We start from the raw sequence: 23,626 nt of genomic DNA, 5'->3' as shown, positions 1-23,626 counted from the left end.
GTCTCCCTTGGTTTATCTTTAGTTTTATGCTCAAGGAATTTTACATTGGTTCAAATAAAAGCTGTTTATAGGTTTAGGACTTTAAAAAATGCAATTTTGAATAGCTTTTATAGCAGTTTCTCACACTATTAATCTCTGTTTCCTGAAACTGTTTCTGTAAAATTTAATTGATTTACTTATTAGTTATCCATTTTTGCCCTTAAATATTGCTGTCCTAAGTCATTGCCAAATAAACCATTCTGAATTTTTAGATAGATCCTAATGTGTATCATCTGTTTGAAAAAAAATCAAAGTTGCCTCATTCTCTTTTCCTTTCTCTTTTTAATTGTGGCATGTCAATATTTGAAAGCTAAAATATTATCTATTTTCACTGCTTGTATCGTATGTATGTCATTTTCAATGCAATTTAGATATTTAGCACATTTGGATTGCCAGATTTAACAAATAAAAAAAGTAGAGAATGCCTATTTAAATCTGAATTTCAGATAAACAATGAATACTTTTTAAGTATGTCTAGAATGCTTATTATGACAAAAATATTCATTGTTTGTCTAAAATTCAAATTCAAGTTGGTGTCCTGCATTATATCTGCCAACTCTAACACATTTTATCATATTTGATAGGATGTGTAAACATTCTACTCCTTTTTAGATCTCCTCTCTTTTATACTGTCTTCCTCATTTATTTTTAGATTACAGAATGAGAAAACAGTGAATTCAGTTGTATAATTTTTGCCATACAGAGCAGATGTCTTGCTGGTTAACATATTAGATACTATATTTACAGGTAATATATTAAAGTTATAAGAAAAATTCAACAGCACACATACCCATAATCCTGAATACACTTTAAACTACAATCTGTACTTTAACATTTCACTTCAAAACTTACTTTAAAACTTCCCCCACAGCTTTTAGGCTTTGTCCCTTCATTGAAGTTGGCTGGGATGGGCCATTCTCTAATGACAAGGGTGAGCAAGTTAAAATGAGTTTTCTGGCTTTTGACTAGTCATCAATAATATTATTCAGCAGAATTTCTCAAGCTGTGCTCCTTGGACTTAGCCCACTAAAGCTGTTAATTGGTGCCTTGGGGAGAGGGTGGTCACTTAAAATTAGGATATTATGGGTTAAAGGCATATCTTTACTGTAGAACTTTTCTGAAGTTCAGTATGCTATTTTTTGCTGGGCATCTGTAAGAGAGGACTACTGCTTTCCCCTAGGTTTTTTTCCTATAAACGTTTTTGGCATGTGGCACACCATGTACATTTTGTAAGACACTAGAGTTTTACGAAACACAATTTGGGAATTCTGAAGAAAGTTCCAGGCTTGTTTTCATGATTTCCAGATCATAGATGGCTTGAGGACTAGAGTTGTGTGATAGTCATCAGGAACCAGTCTACCAAAGTATCAGTCAGGCTGTCTAAGGGACAGAAATCAAATGGTCCAATTTGATCATTGATGGATTAATTTAAATTGAATAAGCTCAATTAACAAGTAACAGGAAATAGAAAAAAGAGAAGGCACAGGGATAGGCTACAAGAAAAATTGGAAATAGCCTTTGTTGAGTATCCACTATAGTACTAGAAATCACACAAAATGGATTGTATGGCATATTTCTATGATTTTCCTAATACCCCCATAACAAAAGCATTATACTTTTTTATAGATGAAGAAATTGAGGCTCAGAGAAATCTAGTGGTTTGTTTATTGTCATATTTCTAGGTAAGTTGTCACAATTGGGATTTGATACAGGTACTTAGTCATCAAACACGTTTTCTTTCCCTACTCATAGTAATTCACTTAAGCTCGATTTCTTTTGTCTTTTTCTATCCCAGGAACCTACCAGACTACTTCAGTTTTGAGAATTACCACTTTAGAGCAGCAAATATTCTTTTTCTTCCTTCCTTTCCTTCCCTTCCTTCCTCTTTCTTTCTTTCTTTCTTTCTTTCTTTCTTTCTTTCTTTCTTTCTTTCTCTCTCTCTCTCTCTCTCTCTCTCTCTCTCTCTCTCTCTCTCTCTCTCTCTCTTTCTTTTTCTTTCTTTCTATTAATCACCTGGACAGCTACTGTTTTCTGGTAACTTACAATGACGACTTCTTTTTGTGATACATCTAAGATGGTTTCCAAATTGCAGATGAGTAATTACTCACAGGGGTGAAAGAAGTCTCATCAAGTACTGAAAATGCAGCTGTTCTCAATTTGCTAGCTGCCATATTGAAATCATCTGGGGACTTTTAAAAAGGCTGATGCCTAGGTCTCTGTCCCAGAAATCCTGATTTAATTGATTTGGGTATGGCACTGGGATTTTAAAACACTACCTAGGTGATTGTAATGTGCAGAAAGGCTGAGAATCACTATTATTTAAGTGATTGGGATGAGCTTATAAGTATTTTCATAAAGAAGTAAAGGAAATGTGTTAATGTTACTTTTTATTTAACAAACTCCATTGTTTCTTTTTTTTAAATAGCTGCTCAGTCACTTTTTTCAGATGGAAAATGAGCAAGTTGCAACTTGGTATCTTTTCCTATTTAAATGATATTTGTATTCAGTTGGGGTACTGTGGTGTAAAATATGTACTTATTTCATTAGTTAGGCTACTGAGTCATTTCTATTTAATCTGTGAAACTCATAATCCTCCCTAAACCATGGTGGTCTCACATCACATCTCAGTGTAAATTTAATTATTGCACTAAGAAAATCACATTATCAAAACAGCATGAAATATCCCCATAGCAATGTCTTAAATCCTTTTACTAATGCACTTTTTACATCTCATATTTGTCTCTCTCATACTAATATTGTCTGAAGTCTTATAAAGTGAACTTAGGCAAACTACCACTTGCTGTAACTAAAACATTTTTCAAATTATTCTTTAATTTTGGATGTTAATTTGTTTTTTTTCTTATTCGCAAAAATAAAGAAAATTGAAGTAGACTTTAATAGATTGTTCTAGTATAGTATAATTTAAAAAAATTTTAACGTTTATTTATTTTTGAGACAGAGAGAGACAGAGCGTGAATGGGGAGGGTCAGAGAGAGAGAGGGGGACACAGAATCTGAAACAGGCTCCAGGCTCTGAGCTGTCAGCACAGAGCCCGATGCGGGGCTTGAACTCACGAACTGCGAGATCATGACCTGAGCCAAAGTCTGACGCTTAACCGACTGAGCCACCCAGGCGCCCCGTAGTATAGTATAATTTTAATTTTAAAAGAAAATGCTAAAGTAATAGTAATGACTGGAACCAGCATCAGCTCACATCCCAGAACTGATAACAGGCAGAAGCAAAAAAGGTTCTTCTACAGGGGCCCAAGATCAATTAAATCCCTTTAAAAAGGGGAAGATTTTTGCAGCAAGCTGTCAGACTCTTCAGACTTGACTTCTCTGTGTTCGACCATTTACGAAAGGCAACTGCCACCAGACTCTGCCTGATTGATCTCCAGACAGAACTGAGGTCCTTCCGTGCTTGAACATAATGAGTAGCAAGTGCCAAGAGGTGACCTGGACCGGACGGAGGCCTTCTATCAACTCTGCGCCCACAGACTGACTTCACATTTGGTTCTTTAACTTCCTACACCTGTCTGCTATCTTGTTGGTTTTGTGATTTGTCTTATGTTCTGCTCTGTGTGCTGTGTAAGAAGCCAAGTTTAATCACATGGTGAAATGTCATTGAGTTTGGAATCCAGAGACTGCTTTATCATTGTGATTAACTTTGCTTTATGATTGCATAAAGCTGACACTGTGGAAAGATAGAACTTGTGTGTGTGTGCCCTCATAGTGTGCTCATGACAAATAGTATTTATTGAAAGGACAGGCTGTGGCACTGAATGGGTGTAGGAAGCATGGAAAAATTCAAAGATAATAAGGCTGGCAAAAACCTATAGTGTACTAATTGCATCATAGTCATGAGCTCAGTTAACCCTCACAACAACACTAAGATTTAGGTACTATTACTATCTCAGTTATATAGAGGGGGTAATTGAATTTAGAGAGAAGTTTCAAGCTCAGAGAATCTGGCTCTAGAGCCTATAGTCTTAACCACTATATGTTCTTGCCTTCCTCAACTTGAGTGACTGAGAGGTTGGTCATATCAAACAACATAGATCTATAATTCAAATCAATAAATAGTTTCAGGCAGTTGTCAAGGTGATGAGTTTGTACTTAGACACATGCCATTTGGGGTGTTGGAATTTTACCTTGAGGTCATACTCATCAAGCAGTTAACAATGTGGATCTGAAATTCAGGAGAAAGTTCAGAGCTGGAGATAAAGATGTGGGTACTATATGCACAGAGGTGGTGGTTGAGATAAAATAACCAAGGGAAGAAGTTTAAACAAGAAGAGTTTTTTTTTTTTTAATGTTTATTTATTTATTTTTAGAGAGAGAGTGAGAGCAAGCATGGAAGAGGGGGCAGAGAGAGAATCCCAAGCAGGCCCTGTGCTGCTGGTGCAGAGCCTGACATGGGGCTTGATCCCACAAACCTCAAGATCATGACCTGAACCAAAATCAAGATTCAGATGCTTAACTGACTAAGCCACCCAGATACCCCTAAAATGAGAAGAGTTTTTAACACTGGATCCTGTGAGGAAACAGCTTTAATTGTGAAGCAGATAGGGCACAAGTGGATTAGGGAGAGAGATGACAATAAATAGAATATACATCACCAAAAACAAGGGAAGAGATTTTAAGAAAGAAATGATGATCAGCAGTTCAAATGCAGCAAAAATATTCTAGAATAAGGTACAGGTACAAGGACCCAGGATTTGACTATTAGCAAATTATTAGCAATCTTCTAAGGAATGATTTTAATATCCTTATAAGGTTGGAATAGAAACTGTTAGCTTATTGAATAAATAAAGAGTGTTAGTTTAGAAGTAGCTAATATTTCTGGAATGCTTCCTATGGGTCATGAAGGGTTTTACATGTTTTTAAATGAGTTAACAATCCTACTTGGGGATTCTGTGTGCTTCAGGGCACATACAATGAAAGGATTAAAGAAAAATAGACAACATAGTGGAAGTTTAAAAAAAAAAAAACAAAAACTTCTCTCAGCAAATGATAAAACATTGGATGCAAAAAAAAAAAAAAAAGAAAAGAAAAGAGTAAGAACAGAGAGGATTTAAACAACACAATTTTCTACCATGGTCTAACATATTTATAGAACACTTGACAACTGTAAAATATACTTAAGATGTTTAGTAAAAACCCTAAGTATTTGGAACTTGAACACCTTTATAAATAATCCATGAGTCAAATAAGAAAATACAAGGAAATATAAAATATTTTGAAATGAATGATAATAAAAATACTAGACATTAAAATTTCTGGAGACAACCAAATAGTTCTTAGAGGAAAATTTAGAGCTTATTGCCCGTGCCTGTATTAGAAATCAATGACTTAAGACTCCAACTCTAATTCCACATATGTGTGAAATCATATGGTATTTGTCTTTCTCTGACTTATTTCACTTAGCATAAGGGGAATAAAAGAGAGAGAGGTGCAAACCAGAAAACAGACTCTTAACTATAGTGAACACACTGAGGGTTGCTGGAGGGAAGGTGGGAGGGAGATGGGATAAATGGGTGATGGGTATTAAGGAGGGCACTTGTGATGAGCACTGGGTGTTGTAAGTGATGAATCACTAAATCCCATGCCTGAAACTAATATTATACTGTATGTTAAATAACTGCAATTTAAATAAAAACTTGGAAGGAAAACAAAAAAGACTCCAATGTAATAAACTAGAAAAAGAAGAGCAAACAAAATCCTAGTAGAAAAAAGGAAATAATAAAGAGCAGAGATCAATGACATAAAAAATAGACAAAAATAAAGAAAACTAACAGTCAAAAAATGGCTTTTTGAAAAGACAACGTGATGAAATTCTAGATTAATCAAGCAAAATAAGATTAAAACTAAATTAGCAATATTGGAACTGAAAGCAGAGGTTTCTGTACAAGTCATGCAGATTTAATAAGAGAATATTAGTAACAATAATGTGAACAAATTAGACAATTTTGATAAAATGGACAAATTCATTGAAGGACACTGTGAGATAACAGAGAATATTTATATTTGTGTCTGACCCAGTTCCTGACACAGGGCTTCTAAAACCCTTGTGAATTCCTAAGCCTTTTTTCTTTTTTTTTAATGTTTATTTATTTTTGAGAGAGAGAGAGAGAGAGAGCATGAGTGGGTGAGGCGCAGAGAGAAAGGGGGACAGAGAATCCAAAGCAGGCTTTGCACTGACAGTGCATGGGGCTCGAACCCAGGAGCCATGAGATCATAACCTGAGCCAAAGTCAGATGCTCAACTGACTGAGCCACCCAGGTGCCCCTAAATTCATAAGAGCAGTAGGAGCAACTTTTGTTCTATTAAGGTGACTCTGGGTGAGCTCCTGGATGAGGGCTGGTCACCAGAAAGACCAAACCATGATTAGGAGCCTGGAAGTTTCAGTCCTGCTCCTCAGAGGGGAGAGGGCTAGAAACAAAGTTAATAATTAATCATGCCTATGTGAGGAAGCCTCCATAAAAATCCCAATAGTATAGGGTCTGGTGCGCTTCCAGGCTGGTGAACACACACACACCAGGAGGTGGCATACCCCAACTCCCTGGGGACAGGAGCTCCTGAGCTGGGACTTTCCTAGACCTTGCCTAGGGTATTTCTTCATCTGGATCCTTTATAATATCTTTTAATAAACTGGTAAAGGTAAGCAAGCATTTTCCTAAGTTCTGAGAGCTCCTCTGTAAGCAGATTTAGGGGTAGTCAGAAAAAGAAAGATGAGACATAGCTTTCAGGACACAAGAAAAGCCATTTTTAGGCCCCTAGCTATTTTTGTGATCGATGCCCAACTGGTTCTACTTGCCCAAGAAAACTTCTTGCAGAACTTCCTAGAAGGTGTTGGAATTATTACAGAAATGCAAAAACTTCAGTAGTTAGGGATTTTAAGGAAGCAAAGGGAATGTAAAAACTTAAGTCTCTACCAGGCCAAAAGGTAGTGTAACTGCACCAATGGTAAAACTGTGCTGTTTCAAAAGCAAAGATTGACCTACCACATATTCTTGAGTCATTTTTGCAGGATTCAAACCTGTTTGAGCACTTGAACGCCAGACTAACTGGAGCCAGAGAACTGCTACTGACTCCTGCTGGCCCTCCGGACATCAGTCAGGTAGGACTTGGGCTCTGTCAATTTAGGATAACGTTTGCCCCAATTCCACACTGAATTCTCCTTTGCCAACCCTCTTTTGAATATGCATGTGTCCTTAGCTTAAAGCTTCCTAATTTTATTGTTTGGGGAGATGCTGGGACATATCCCCAGTGTTCTCCTTATTTGTTGCAAGTAAAATCCTTTCTTTTTCATTCTTTGTCTTGGTTGTGTCTTTTGGCTTAATGTCCACTAAGAGGTGAACATTTCAGATTACAGCTCTACCAAATTGAAATCAAGGAGGAGGTCATTAGAAGCTGGATCTATAGCTAGTCAGTCAAAAGCACAGGGGATAACCTAGGTTTTCTGAACTGGGGGTGGGAAGTAGTCATGTAGAACTGAACTTGTGACATCTGATGCTATCTACAAAGAGTGTCTGGATTATAAGTAACTGTAGATAATTTTCAAAAAATATTTATTTATTTTATTTTGAGAGATAGAGAGAGAAAGAGAGAACATGAGCAGGGAAGGGGCAGAGAGAGAGAGAGAGAGAGAGAGAGAGGGAGAGAGAGAGAATCCCAAGCAGGCTCTTCGCTGTCAGCACAAAGCCCAACACAGGGCTTGATCCTATGAACCATGAGATCATGACCTGAGCTGAAATCAACAGTCGTATGCTTAACCGACTGAGCCACCTAGGCACCCCAGTAATTGTAGATAATTTTTGTCATGAGTTACCAAAACTCACTCAAGAGAAAAACGGATAATCTGAAGAGCCCTATTTGGTAAAAGAGATTGAACTGGCCATTAAATACCTTCCCATCAGGAAAATTCCACATGGTTCCAGTGGTGAATTCTACCAAATATCTAAAGAAGAAATGAGACAAATTTAATAAAAATGCTTTCAGCAAATAGAAAAGGAGGGAACATTTACAAGTTAACCTTATAACAAAACCAGAGAAAGACATTAAAAACAAAAATAAAAACAAAAACACCCAATAGCCCCATTAATTTAGGTGTTAAAAACTCCAACAAAATGCTTGCAGCTGAATCCTGCAGTCTTTAAAAAGAATAATACATCATGATCAAGTGGGATTTATCTCAGGAATGCAAAGTTACATTAATATTAATAAAATCAATCAGTATATTTCGACATATTAACAGAATAAAGGAGAAAGATCATGCTATTGTTTCAGTAGAAGCAGAAAAATTTTCTGATAGAATTCACCATCTATTCATGGTAAAACAAAACAAAACAAACCCCAAAACAAAAATACTTTCAGAAAACTAGGAACAGATGGGAACTTTCCCATCTGACAAAAGGTATTTATTAGAAATCTATACCTAACATACTTCCTTGAGTAAGTCTGAATGCTACTCTCCAAAACCTGAGAACAGGCAAAGAGGCCTGCTCTCACAGCTTTTATTCAACATTGTATACTTGGACATGGCAAAAAAGAGAAGACAATATTCATCAGAAAGAAAGAGGTAAAGTTTCTCTACTTGCAGATGACACATCTATTTTACTTAGAAAATGTACAGGAATCTAAAAACCAATTATTAGAATAAGTGAATTTTTCCAAGTTGCAGGACACAAGGTTAATAAAATCAATTGGAGTTTTATACACTGGTAAATGAAATTTTAGAAAGCCATTTCCAAGAACACTAAAAACGCAAAGTATTGGGGAATTGATTTTATGAAATTAATTGCAAACCATCTGTTCTGAAAATAACAGAACATGGTTGAGATAAATTTATATTTATCTATTTATTTATTATTTATTTATTTGAGACAAATTTAAGAAGACCTAAATAAAAGGAAAGACATGGATTTTAAGACTCTACGAAGATAATTATTTATCTATTTTATCTATTGATTTAGTACCACAAGTCCAGCCAAAATTCAAGTAGGCTCACTTTTAGAAATTGGCAAACTATATCTAAAATTAAATAAAAACTTAAACTTATTTTTCAAAATAAAGAACATAGTTTAAGGATGTACAGTTCCTGATTTCAAGGCATATTCTAAAGTTATTATAATAAAGACAGTGTGGTATTGGCGAAAAGGTGGATGTATAAATCATGGGAACACTTTAAAGTCTAAAAACAATAGAACAAACAATTCTAAAATTTGTATGGAACCACAAAAGACCCTGAAGAGCCAAAGTAATCTTGAAAAAGAAAAGCAAAGCTGGAGGCATCACAATTCCAGACTTCAAGTTATATTACAAAGCTGTAGCGATCAAGACAGTATGGTACTGGCACATAAATGGACACATAGATCCATGGAACAAAATAGAGAACCCAGAAATGGACCCACAAACGTATGACCAATTAATATTTGACAAAGCAGGAAAGCATATCCAATGGGAAAAAAGGACAGTCTCTTCAACAAATGTGTTGGAAACACTGGACAGCAACATGCAATAGGAAGAAATTGGACCACTTTATTACCCCATACACAAAAACAAATTCAAAATATATTAAAGACCTAAATGTGAGATCTGAAACCATAAAGATCCTAGAAGAGAACGCAGGCAGAACTCCAAAGAGCTATCACCGCACACCTGTCAGAATGGCTAAAATAATAACACAAGAAACAACAGGTGCTGGTGAGTCTGTGAAGAAAAAGGAACACTCATACCCTAATGGTGGGAATGCAATCTGGTGCAGCCACTCTGGAAAATAGTATGGAGCTTCCTCAAAAAGTTAAAAATAGATCTACCCTACGATCCAGCAATTGTATTAGTTGGTATATACCCAAAAAGTACAAGAACACTAATTCAAAGGGATACATACACCCCTACATTTGTTTATAGCAGCATTATCTACAATAGCCAAGATCTGGAAGCAGCCCAGTGTCCATCAATTGATGAATGGTTAAAGAAGAAGTGATACACACACACACACACACACACACACACACACACACACACACACACAGGAATATTATTCAACCATAAATTGTTGCTACCATTTGCAGCAATGCAGATGGAGCTAAAGTATAATGCTAAGCGAAATAAGCCAAAGAAAGAAAAATACCATGCGATTTTACTCATATGTGGAATTTAATAAACAAAACAAATAAGAAAAAAGAAAAAATGAGAGGGACAGAGAGAAATCAGGAAACAGACTCTTAATTATAGAGAACATATTGGTGGTTACTAGAGGTGAAGATGGGTGGGTGATGGGTTAAATAGGTGATGAGTATTAAGGAATGCACTTGTGATGAGCACTGGGTGATGTATGAAATTGTTCAACTACTATTATATACACCTGAAACTAATATAACACTGTATTTTAACTGGTTGGAATTAAAATAGAAACTTAAAAAGCCAAAAAAAAAAAGTGTGGAAACAGACCCACACATATATGGCCAATGTTTTTTGAAGAAGGTGCCAAGCTAATTCATTTGGGAAAAGTAAAGTCTTTTCAATAAATAAATCATGCTGAGATACCTGGTTGTCCATATGGAAAAAAATGAATATTGATTCTTCACAGATGCACAAAATATAATTTGAAATGAATCATAGACATAAATGTTAAAGCCAAAACTTTAAAACTTTCAAGATAAAACATAGGAGAATATCTTAGTCACTTTAGATGAGGCAAAGTTTTCTTAGGTAGGATAAATTAATATAAACCATAGTGAAAGAAAATCATTAAATTAGACTTTATCAATGTTTTAACCTTTCCAGTTCTGAAAAGCATTCTTAAGAAATAAAAAGTCTAGCCACAGAATTGGAGACATTATCCATTTGACATATAAATGACAAAATGTTTGGGGGTGCTTGGGTGGCTCAGTTGGTTAAGCGTCCAACTTTGGTTCAGGTCACGATCTGACAGTTCGTGTGTGTTCGAACCCCGCATCGGGCTCTGTGCTGACAGCTCAGAGCCTGGGGCCTGCTTGGGGTTCTGTGTCTTCCTCTCTCTGCCCTTCCCCCACTTATGCTCTGTCTCTCTCTCTCTCTCTCTCTCTGTCTCTCAAATATAAATAAACAGGGGTGCCTGGGTGGCTCGGTCGGTTAAGCATCCAACTTCAGCTCAGGTCATGATCTCACAGTCTGTGAGTTCGAGCCCCTTGTTGGGGCTCTGTGCTGACAGCTCAGAGCCTGGAGCCTGCTTCAGATTCTGTGTCTCCTCTCTCTCTGCCCCTCCCCTGTTCATGCTCTGTCTCTCTCTGTCTCAAAAATAAATAAACGTTAAAAAAAATTAAAAAAAATCAAGTATAAATAAACATTAAATTTAAAAAAAATTTGAAGAGTGACAAAATGTTTCTATCTAGAATATATAAAGATCTCTTAAAACTTGAGACAAATAACTCATTTTAAAAAGTGGACATGGTTGAAAGACACTGCACAAAACAAGACATTTGAATAGCCCAAATCTCATGGAGTATGGTCAACATCAGTCATTAGGGAAATTTAATTTAAAATAATAATGAAATTATCGCTAGAATGGCTAATACTAAAAAGATGGAAAATACCAGTTGCTGGTGAGGATATGAAGCAAGTGGAATTCTCATGCACTATGAATGGGAGTATAAAATAATACAACTACTCTGGAAAACTGCATTTAAAAAAAAAAGTTAAAAATATACATATGTCATATGACCCAGCCACTCCATTGCTAGGTATTTACTTGTGAGAAATGAAAAAATATGTTCACAAAAAGCCTTGCACATGAATGTTCAATCTACTTTATTCATTTCAATCTCAGACTAGAAGCAACCCAAATGTCCACCAAGGTGAATGGTTAAACAAGAATGGTCATTCGTACCATTGAATGCTACTCATTAGAATAAAACAACAAACTGCTGTTAAATGGAATGACATGGATGAGTCTCAAAATTGTGCTGAGTTAAAGAAGCCAAACAAAAAAGGGGACATTTTATATTATAACACTTATATAAAATGTAACTAATGTAGGTACCCAAAAGCAGATCAGTGGTTGCTAGGTCCAGGGACAAAGAGAGGGAAGGACTATAAAGAGGCACAGGAATCTTTTGAAGGTAGTTTAAATGTGTAACTTGATAATGGTGGTAGTTTCAGGGTATATGCAACCATTAAAATTAATAGAATTTTGCATTTTAAATTGATATAATTTATCTTATGCAAATTATCCCTCAATAAAATAGGCAAAAATAAAATAAAACAAAAAATAGATGGGGCATAATAGTCTGAGGTCCCAAAGCAGATGTAGCCATCGCCAAGAATATCCACCCAGCAGAATAAAGCATCGATTATAACCAGTTTACCTTGGAGAACCTGTAAAGAGTTGATGATCTACAAACACAAGGGATGATATAGGATGGGAGTAAGATGAGGTGGAGAAGACAGGAAAATGAATTGAAAGTTTAATAACCTTCTCCCACTACTTTTTAAAAACTCAGATAAGAAATAATGTATTGATTTTTTGCTAATAGACTGTGATTTGGTTTATTTACTATGTTACAAAAACTTCTATACTCCATCCCTCCTACAAATTTATATCTGTATTTAAAATATCTTCACTGGTTATTTTTGTGAATTTTAGAAACATCCTATCAACTTTCCCTTTGCTTTCATTAACAAAAAATATTTTTTGACTCTCAATTATGTGAATGAGGGTATTTACTTCCTGTTGATCCCTTACATTTCTTTTTGCCTCAGACCTTACAACTTATACTTTTATAGGAAGTTCATAACATTTCAGTTCAATTTTATCATTACTAAGTTCACAGAGCTTAGAATAAGTTGGAAATCAAACACATAACTGTGGCAGTGTATTTAATTTACATATATTACATATAATATGCAAATACTATTTATCACAGAACCAATGACTACTAGTATTACATGTCTTTTTCACTTCAGTCTTTGGTTTTCCTAAAGTTTCTAGTTTCCCTATTTTTTTCTTGCACTATTTGCTGCATGATAACCTCATTTTTCCTGGACTTAAACATGCAGTCAAATTTAATATATAGTTGTTTTTATATATAGCTATTTTTTGCCTTCACAGATAACTTTCTAGGGACTCTGTGCTTCTTGCTCCAGGATAGTATGTTTGTTCTCTAATCTTGCTACAAATTGTTATTGTGGACCTTCCAGTAACTGCTTTCAAGGGTTGGTTCTGGGAACTCATATCTTCATGTTTCTTAGTTACTGCGTATTTTGGTGGAGAACATACTCAAGTGATTTTTAAGAAAATATATGTAAGAGGTAATTTTTCTGTGTCCTTAAGTGGCTGAAAATAGTGTAGCTGCCAGGAAAAAAAAGAAGTTAAAAGAGGCATAAAAGCAATTGGGACTGAGAAGAGAATGGTGGAGACCGCTACTGTTTACCATCCTAGAGTATGTATTATAATGATTACAAAAAAAAAAAAAAAAAAAAAAAGACTGGTTCCTGGTAACTATCTCTGTTCTATGCATTATTCATTTTTTGACTTTTATCAGAAAGCAAATATGTAAATCTCAAAATATACAAAAGAAGTTGAGAAACAAATTTTAAAATTTCTACTTGAAGGTATTGTTTCCTTTGTCAGGTTCAGGGCTGATCGCTTCTTACTCTTTCCAGCAGTGTTTTAGAACTTGTAAGCTCCCACCATGTCATTTTCTCTGACAGCAGTCTTATGAGGAAGATACTATTTTTAATCCCAATTTTACTGATGAGGAAACTGAGGCTCAGAGCAGTTTCCTGAAGTTTGCTTGTTTTCATATCAATATCTCTACTGAATTAATGGGTTCTGAAATGCTGGTAGCTTAGTTGTCCTTTGGGGCTGCACTAAATTACAGAATAAAAGATCAGGTATAAAAACTGGTAAACATTGAATGATTAATTATAGCTTTGTCAAAAAATAAGATAAAAATAAAATTTTGTTGTTACATCTTAGTAAAATATAAACGTTTTATTCAAATATTATCTATTTGCTATTTGAGCCCGTTTAGAATGTGACCTTGTATTCTACAAGTAATTCATTGATTTATTGACATCAGGACTCTAACCTGATATGAATCAATGCTTCCCCCCCACCCTCTTGGTAAAAAATTCTCAACTAAGATGTTATTCACAAGCTGAATGGATATACAGACTGTGGTACATTCAAACAATAGAATATTATATTCATTGCTGAAAAGAAATGAGCTATCAAGCAATGAAAAGACATGGAGGAAATTTTAATGCATATTATTAAGAAAAAGAAGCCAATATGAAAAGCCTATACACTGTACAATTCCAACTACATGACATTCTAGAAAAGGCAAAACCATGGAGACAGTAAAAAGATCAGTGGTTTCCAGGAGTTAGGGGGTGAGGAGGGGTGAATAGGTAAAGGCAGTAACACTATTCTGCATAATTCTATAAGGGTGGATGCATGTTATAAATTTGTCTAAACCCATAGAATGCACTATGCCAAGGGTAAACCCTAATGTAAATTAAGGTCTCTGGGGTATAATGATGTGTCAATGTAGGTTCATCAATTGTAACAAATGAACCACTCTATAAGGGATTTGATAATGGAGGAGACTATGATAGTGACAATGGAGGAGGCAGAGGTATGTAAGGGAAATCTTTGTACCCTTCACTCAATTTTACTGTGAACCAAAACTACAAAATCAAGTGTGTTTTAAAAAAAAGTCTGTGGTAAAGTAACAATATACATTGGTTAGTTTCTTTAGCAAGTACTCATTGAATGGCGTTGACTTCCTCTGATTATTTCTACCCTGATGATAGTAATAGTATCTGCCTCCTAGGGCTGTTAGGAGGATTCACTAAATGCTGCATCAAAGTACAGAGTGCCTAACGCATAGTGAACTTTAACATATTATTGTTGTCATTACAGGTAATATAATGGTCCAGGCACTAAATGGATATCTTTGATAAGGTGGTATGTAAAAGCTTATGGTCTGAAATCATAGTGATCATTATATTACTGACTCCACTTGCACTCAGCACTGCTGGAGTAGGAGTAGAAGCAGTTGATAGGGCTTCCCAGGTTTTGGAGGCTGGCCACTAGCCAGGGGAATTTGAGGCTGTGGGGGCTTGTGAGGGCATCGATCCAGAGGTCCACAGTAAACTGAGAAGAACATGAAACCAGGGGCATACTGATGAACTGAAAGACCAGAAGAAATTAAGAGTTTGTGATGAATGAATGAAGAAGTATGAAAGAAGGAAAGATAGTCTTAGAATACCAGATTTTGGAACTAGAAGTTTCTCCAGTGGACTAGGTTGGAGTTAACAGAAGTCCAATTTCTGAACATACTTGCAAGAGGAACAAATAGAATATGTGTAAAAATTGTTTAAACTGGGAACTATGAGGCTACAGGGTCGTGTGTGTGTGTGTGTGTGTGTGTGTGTGTGTGTGTGTGTGTGTTACATTTATTTTGAGAAAGAGAGAGAGAGAGAGAGTGGGGGAGAGGCAGAGAGAGAAGGAGAGAGAGAATCTCAAGGAGACTCCAGCCATAAGTGCAGAGCCTCTCATGGGGCTTGAACTCACCAACTGTGAGATCATGACCTGAGCCGAAATCAAGTCAGATGCTTAACCCCACTGGATCACCCAGGCACCCCTGGTCTTGGGCTTTGAATTCCCAAGGATCCTGATACGGAATGGGAGAAAAACTAGACTTTCATAAATCAAACTCCAAAAACCTCTGACCTCTGACCTTTGGGTTGGTAGATGGCAATAGTGAGGTTACAGGAAGAGTGATAAAAAGAAGATGGTGTGGACTTCAAGAGGGAGGGGATTTAAGACTCCAGTGAGACAGTAAAGGTATGGAAGTTGTCAATAAGAAACAAGGAAAAGGCCAGCTTGTTCTTCTTTCTCCATGAGACAGAAGAAAGATGGTAGTGGCTTTCATTTGAAGTTTACTATCTGCCATCAAACTATTTACTTTTCTCAATGCCACTTCTTTCCCTCAACACACACTTCAGACTTGAAGGAATTTGGCAGTTCTTTACAATAGCCAATCTTCCAGAAGGCAGTGTCCTGGGGCAAAAGAGGCACAGATCTACATCCTAAAATGAACTTTTCTTGAGATGTAGATTCATACATTCAAGCTCCTGCTATTCTTGCTAGCTGACTAATCTGTTGGTAGTGGAGGCACTTAAGTAATGAATCATTTCCTAAGTATGTAGAATGGAGTTATTTGTAAGGCAGTGTTAGGAACTATGCCACTAAGAATCTCCAGTCGACTTGGCAATACAATGAACTTCTTCTACTGGGTATGGGTGGGTCTGTGTGGACACAAACTCTTTTGGCTCTGAAGAACAAATTTACACAAACATGTCAGCAAATTGGGAGTCTGGTTTGAGAGTGGTCTTTAAAAACTGTCATTTCTAAAAACTAAGCTAAGGTAAATAAACACTGAAGCTAGAGATACAAAATTTTGTTTAAAACAGAATAGTTTATCTAACTATTTATCTGAAAATAAGCTACCTCTTTTATAAACCTTAGTAAGTAAGCTCAGGGTAAGGTTTTAGTTTTTAACAACATTGAGCGTGTTATTATGGTTTAGTAAGTACCTCAAAAGCAGGGTTCTATAATATGGCTATGAGTTGTATTGTCAAAAAGTAAACATAATATTAAAAATTAAAGTCTTTATAGAATAGTCCTGAAATGATGACATTAAAAGAGCAGTATATAAAAAGGATACCACCTGGCAGGAGAACTAAAATGTGATTTTCCCTAAGTCCTCATCTTACTTGGGACTTAGAATGTGTGCATAAATGGATTTAATGAAGAGGTAATTTAATAGGACAAAGATGTGCATTTTTAGACACAGTACAATATCCTGGAGGCTTTTTATTCTAGTGACCTCTTCATTTTTAAGTAAGGGTAGCTGCCTTTTGGTCTTTCAAATCCATCTAGCTCACAGAAAATATTATAATAATTAACTAGGCTGCTCTGAAAATTGGGGGCAGCCCAGCCAGAATGAATGAAGCAGTGAACATAGTCAACTTGAAACTCAGAACTTTTAAAATTAAAGGTCAACTATATTTACTTTTCTTTATTCCTCTAGGATGTTAGGATAAGCCTTAATGTTTTGTAATATTTTTCTGAATGTCATTTTTTTCAATGAAGTAAGGATCTAAGAAGATTAGTGTTACTAGATAAGAATCTTTGTTTCATTCTTTGACAAAACCATAGCTGTGAGTGGTTTAATAAACTTTAAAACATAGCAGAAGATTTGATCCTGACAATTTCAAACTTTGATTTTACAATAATAAACCAAATTTAAACTAACATATCAACATTATTTTGGCCAGGCATATTAAAGACACGATTTCATTAATCAAGCTCAATGGTCACTATCCTTGTTCATAATGAACATAATAATTATAATAAGCATAAAGATGACTATTTTTTTGAACAATTACTTTGTGCCAAGCATTTGAGTTTTCACATACATTATCTCTGCTTCATCAAATTCCTGGGTGGTATGTGTTATTATCCTATTTTACAGATGAAGTATATAAGGCTTAGAAGGTTTAAATAATTTCCCCAAGGGCTTGCAGTAGGAAATGGCTTTGTTGGCCTTTTGGACTCCAGAACCCAAGCTTCTACAATATTTTCTGTACCTTTGCCATTTGTGGTTATAGCTAACAAAAATATTTCCAATTTTCTAAATGTTATTACGCTATGTATTAACTGCATGTGAAAATAGTTCTGCTAAAGTTCATTGAGCAAAAAAGAAAAGTATCCATAACTTCCTCTTAGACTTATAATGTAAGATGCTGAGAGGATGAACTTATTTTTGTTAATTACAAGAGAAAACTGTTCTAGCATTTCACATCTATTCATGCTATCTGAAGCTATCTACCTCAACCACTTTTCTCCTATGCTTTAACATCTAACTTAAAGATATTTTGAAAGCAAAAGACCTCCATCTAGCATAACCTTTCCAGCAATGAAAATTTCAAATTACTCTAAATGAACAACAAAGAAAAATTGGTGTGATGGCAATAATGTTACTGCGAGGTCAAAAATAATTGTATCAAATAATACCATAAATTGCTGATTTTGACATACAGTTTTGATCTTTAAAGGGGTTAAAAGATATTCATTGAAAGAAATACTTTGAGAGAAAGGTCAAATGGGTTCCCAGACTCAAAATATCCATGGCCATTTTCAACACTGCCATTCCATTAGAAAATTAACAATTCAGAATATTTAGGGGTAGAACTTTATTGTGCCTTTCCTTTTTACTCCTTCCCTGGACTTATTAGTACGTATATGAATTATCTATATCCTTTTATTCATATTTATTAGAAACATTCAACTTTCTTTATGTGTAAATAAACATTAGATTTTAGAAAAGTTAGAAAAATTGTATTTGTTTTATACTTACAAATAACAACTACATTCAACTACTATAGAATGCTTATTCTTTGGGTGGCAAGATTTACAAGCCCTTTTATTTGATTATATTTCTGTAGTAGTTTTCAAATTTTCTCTTAGAACCCAAATTAAGAATAATAAATCAAGGGGTTAGGAAAAACAAATTACAAATGGGCATTAGAGTTTTAGCTTTATCTTTTTTAACTTTCTGTATCTACAGAAAAATATGATAATTGATTTTTAGAATGATAACTTTGAGACTTTTCAAAATTCTAAGTGGAACATTAGAACAGAAGGGGCTCTTGGGTGGCTCAGTTAGTTGGGGGTCTGACTTTGGCTCAGGTCATGATCTCACAGTTCATGAGTTCAAGCCCTGCATTGGGCTCTGTGCTGACAGCTCAGAGCCTGGAGCCTGCTTCGGATTCTGTGTCTCCCTTTCTCTCTGCTTGTGTTCTATCCCTCTCTCTCTCAAAAATGAATAAACATTAAAAAAAAAAAACATTAGAACAGAATAGTTATTATGTAAGATCAAGTATAATCCTTTGAATGCCACTGGTACTAATGTTCAATATTTTCAAGTTATATTTCCTCATTTCTTATTCAAATACTATCCAATTGCCAATATATATATATATATACACATAGTTTCTATTGAACTAATATATGCCAATATTTCCCAAAATATGAATAAATTAAGATTCCATTAACTTTGTGAATCAATCACAGTGTACATTTTTTAGAAGTATTTCTTCTTGTTATTTAAGACATTTTTATTATAAAAAGTATGGAGACCATAGATGAGAGGAAAGAAGAAATAAATTTCTCATAATCAGCATTACAATTTCAAGATAAAATGAGTATCTCAAACAAGTTGATTTATGTATTTACATTCCATAGTGTGTCATAAAACAGGCTTGTTATTAAGAGCATTGGCTACTCTGAACCCTCCCCAAAAAACTTATTTTAGTTATGTTCCATATTTCATATACAAAATCCCCTTTAAATTATATATTTTTGTGCTTTGAAATTCACTCTAGCTCTTGTTTATGTTTTATAACTTAATATTTTACTGCATCATTTGTTCGGAAACATCACAGATTTCGCCTCCATTCTGTGGTCAGTCTTTCACTGGAGTGTTATAAAAGAGAAATTATGAATTTTTTTCCAAGTCACTCATTTATTTTAAAATGGTAAATAATTATTACCTTTAGTCCAATAGAATCAATGACTTAGTAATGAATTAAAAAAAAAATCTAAGCTTAAATTCAAGCAGGCATGGAGACTCAGATTCCAGAAGGAGAAAGAAATTATAAATCTTTCAGTCAAAATGCAGTGTATTCTAGAGTGTTATTTATAATTGTTTACTTCTATTTGATCAATTTTATATATTACAAAGTTATAACAGAAGACAGAGCATTTAATTTTAGATACTGAATGCACAAGTGTATTCTTTAAAAAGTTTTTCCATTGGGACACCTGGGATGCTCAGTCGCTTAAGCGGCTGACTTCAGCCCAGGTCATGATCTCACTGCTCATGAGTTTGAGCTCCGTGTTCGGCTCTATGCTGACAGCTCGGAGCCTGGAGCCTGGTTTGGGTTGTGTCTCCCTGTCTCTCTCTCTCTCTCTCTGCCCCTCTCTTGCTCACGCTCTGTATCTTTCTCTCAAAAATAAATAAACATTAAAAAGAAAGAAAGAAAGAAAGAGCATTTGAAGATCTGAGGGGACCCAGGTGGAGGACCAACAGTTTCTGCTACAACTTGACACAGAATTGATTGGGAAGTGTTAAATTCTCAATATGTATGAGCTTTTATTGTTACACTCCTCACATTATCTCAACCTCTCATTCGTTTGTTTGTTACAGTTACTTTACCGTTTGCACATTTTGGATACGAATATTTTGCCATTTATGTGTTTTGTGGGTTGTCTACCATTCTGTGGCTTGTCATTTTACTAGGTAACCACAATACCATGATCACAGCTGGAGAAAATTAACAATATATTTATATTCTCATCTAATATGCATAGCATAGTCAAATCTCTTGAGTTGTCAAATAAATGCTATTTGTACTTTTGTTTTTTAGTGCTCCACAATCCAATGAGTTCAGACACTGCATTTAGCTGTATTAGAAGATTTTTTTTTCCTTGAAAGGGACTCTTCCTTTTTTGAATCTACCTTCTATTTTCCACTCAAAAGAGTTCTTGTGTAGCATTCACTACCTGTGGATTAACTCAAGTTAATTGTAATAACTCAAGTCTGGAATTTTTAGATTGGAGAATGCAATTGTGGTAATTTCTACTAATTTTGATATTTTCATTTGTGGAAGCCCTTCTGCTGTCACATGCACTGATTTCTGTGGACACCAAAAGTAGTGACTCAGCACATAAAATTAACTCAATCTACCAGATGGATACAGAAGTACAACGTCAATTTAAGGTAATATTGTAAAGTAAAAGGACTTTCAATAATTGATATTAGTATAACTTTAGAGTGTACAGTGTTCCTTCATATGTTACCTCATTTGAATCCCTTTTAGAGGATTTTAGAAATCCCTGTGATATTCAAGAGCGTTAAAAGAATTATGTAAGGTCTTACAGTTAATTGGTGCAATGTCTGTTAATAACATATAATATAACCTGTTGAATATCTTAATAAAAGTGGGAAAATACAATAAATTTTCTCACTTCAAATCCTTACTTTACTATGACATTTGGTTTCATTTTTGGAAAATAACCTCTCACTAGAATTATTAACTTATTTATTCATTCATTCATTCATTCACTACTTAAAAAAATTTTTTTTAATCTTTTTATTTATTTTTGAGAGAGAGAGAGACAAAGAAACCAGGGAGAGGCAGAGAGAGAGAGGGAGACACAGAATCTGAAGCAGGCTCCAGGCTCTGAGCTGTCAGCACAGAGCCTGACATGGGGCTTGAACCCACAAACTGCAAGATCATGACCTGAGTTGAAGTCGGAAGCCCAACCAACTGAACCACCTAGATGCCCCTCATTCACTACTTTATTTTCAAGACCCAGTCTTTGGTATATACTAGTAAGACCTTTTAATTCCTTTGGAAGAAGAGTCCCTAATTTTTTTTTTTTTTTGAGTCTCTAACTTCTTATGCCACATGTAATCCTATTCATGTTATCTGAAGAGTATGGCTCATTTGAAATTTCAGATCAGAGGCTGCAAGGTCTGTGTAGGGCACATCTACTGGAAACTGGCCACTCTTTCTAAAATGACTTATCATTTTATCTCAGCAGCTATATTTGCAATACCCAATCTCCTCCCTATCTTATTAGCTGACTAGCCTAGAGACAAACCTGTGACCAAAGCTGGACCAATCAGACACTCTTCCCCAAGACAACTGAATATTTGAAATGAGAGATACAGAGACCAGAACAGGTTGGTAGGTGAGTGGTGTAGAGAGTAGATTTAAGAGGACTGTAAAGTTGACCTAATTTCTGATGTGGTCATTCTTTCTTGGTTCTGTGAGAAACCCCAATATCCAAATATCTCTTTGGGTCAAATAGCTATAATTAGATTCTGTTAATTGAAACTCAAAGAACCTTAAACAATAGAATATTGTAGAAAGTGCATTGGGTGAACAGAATATCTGGGTTTGAGTGTAGAGTAACACTCAGCATCTGAAAGACCTTAAGATCTTTCTTAAGTTGGGAAAGGCCAACTAAAATGGCAACCAGGGATACTCTCCCTTGTCTTTCAAGACACCAAGTTTTCACTGATATCTCAAAGTCAGGGAAAGTTCTACTCTGACACAGAAGTCAGTCACTGGTTTGCTGAGGATCCCTGGACTCTGCCAGTACAGTGCCAGGTGTCATGGACACTAAATGACCACTGGTTACTGTTGAGCTCATTGCAGCTACCAACATGGGCTGAGTGGGAAATACCTTAACTACTGAACCTCACTTCCAGACATAACTGATTTCTCTTAGCCTCAAGTTCTCACTCCTCAAATCTAAATCCATTAAGCTTCATATCCCTGTTTACCTCTGGTTGACAAGGTAATATAAAAAGACGACTCATGTTTTGGAACTCACACATTGCATTCTTACAATAAAAATGTATGTGCTTTCACTACATTATCCCCGATACAGCTGCTCTGAAGAGCTGTTAGACCAGGATGGTTCTTTTTCTTTTTAAAATTTTTAAAATATTCATTTATTTATTTTTGAGGGAAAGACAGAGTGGGAGTGGGAGAGGGGCAGAGAAAGAGAGGGACACGGAATTGGAAGCAGGCTCCAGGCTCTGAGCTGTCAGCACAGAGCCCGACATGGGGCTTGAACCCATGAACTGTGAGATCATGACCTGAGCCCAAGTTGGACACTCAACCGACTGAGCCACCCAGGTGTCCCAGAATGGTTCTTTTTCATTGACAGCTTTCTTGGTGCCTGGAACTGATAATAAGTTGTACCTTCACACACAGAATGTGTATTTCCTTCTCCCTCTTTATACGTCAGTGTTTTCTGTTTCTTCTCCTGATGAATAGTGGTCTTGCCTAGTTTCTGTGCTCATTATCTCACAGGAGGAAAAGTAAGCTGATAAAAGACAATGAGCATACGAAGACTTTTGAAAAGGCTGAAGCCAAAGCATAAATTAGGTGAGGAGAGTCCACACCTATGGGAGGCAGTTCATGTCAGCAGCGTTCCTAGTGCAGAGCAAGACTGCATATGCACCCTGGCAAACAGCAAGATTTGTTTCCAGTACATGAGCTGACTCTGTATAAGTGGGTTGTATCTGTCCAAGTGAAAAATACTCATTTTCAGGGATACAGGAAATCATATTTAATCATGAAATTTTAAAAGGTATATAAACAAATGATCCAAAATCATCTAAAATTATGACTTAGAACGTTAGAGTCATCTAAATAAAGAATATTCAGTTCAGAAATTTCACCATACAGCTGAAGAAAGCATTTGTGAGTTTTTCAGTTAGAAGTAAATAAAGATCAGCTAACCTACAGGTATTTGTATACACAACTGAAGGCACAGAAAATGATTATACAAAATTATTTATTAAGGTGCTACAGGAAGTTATTTACACATTTCATGATTACCTCTGATACAAAATTTAAAAAAATGGTCTAAAATTAATTCACTGTAGAATTACCACATGTAAAATCAACGGCAATGTGTATTCAAGTCATTGAGCGCTTATTTGCTC

The 23,626-nt window shown here is 35.5% G+C and overlaps 1 protein-coding gene across 3 annotated transcripts in view; it reads right to left on the bottom strand.

Moving 5' to 3' along the window:
* Nucleotides 1–23,626, bottom strand: part of HTR1F (5-hydroxytryptamine receptor 1F) — a 153,859-nt gene that overhangs the window by 27,270 nt on the left and 102,963 nt on the right. For 2 of the 3 annotated variants that reach the window (XM_053220701.1, XM_053220703.1), the window contains one exon: nt 7,947–7,998. The exons of the other annotated variant lie outside the window; for it this stretch is intronic. The gene's annotated coding sequence lies outside the window, so the exon portion shown is untranslated. The remainder of the gene's footprint in view (nt 1–7,946; nt 7,999–23,626) is intronic. 3 annotated transcript variants of the gene reach the window in all.

This window comes from Acinonyx jubatus, chromosome C2, assembly GCF_027475565.1.
Source record: "Acinonyx jubatus isolate Ajub_Pintada_27869175 chromosome C2, VMU_Ajub_asm_v1.0, whole genome shotgun sequence".
NCBI lineage: Eukaryota > Metazoa > Chordata > Mammalia > Carnivora > Felidae > Acinonyx > Acinonyx jubatus.
This window is presented reverse-complemented; position numbering and strand designations above follow the sequence as displayed.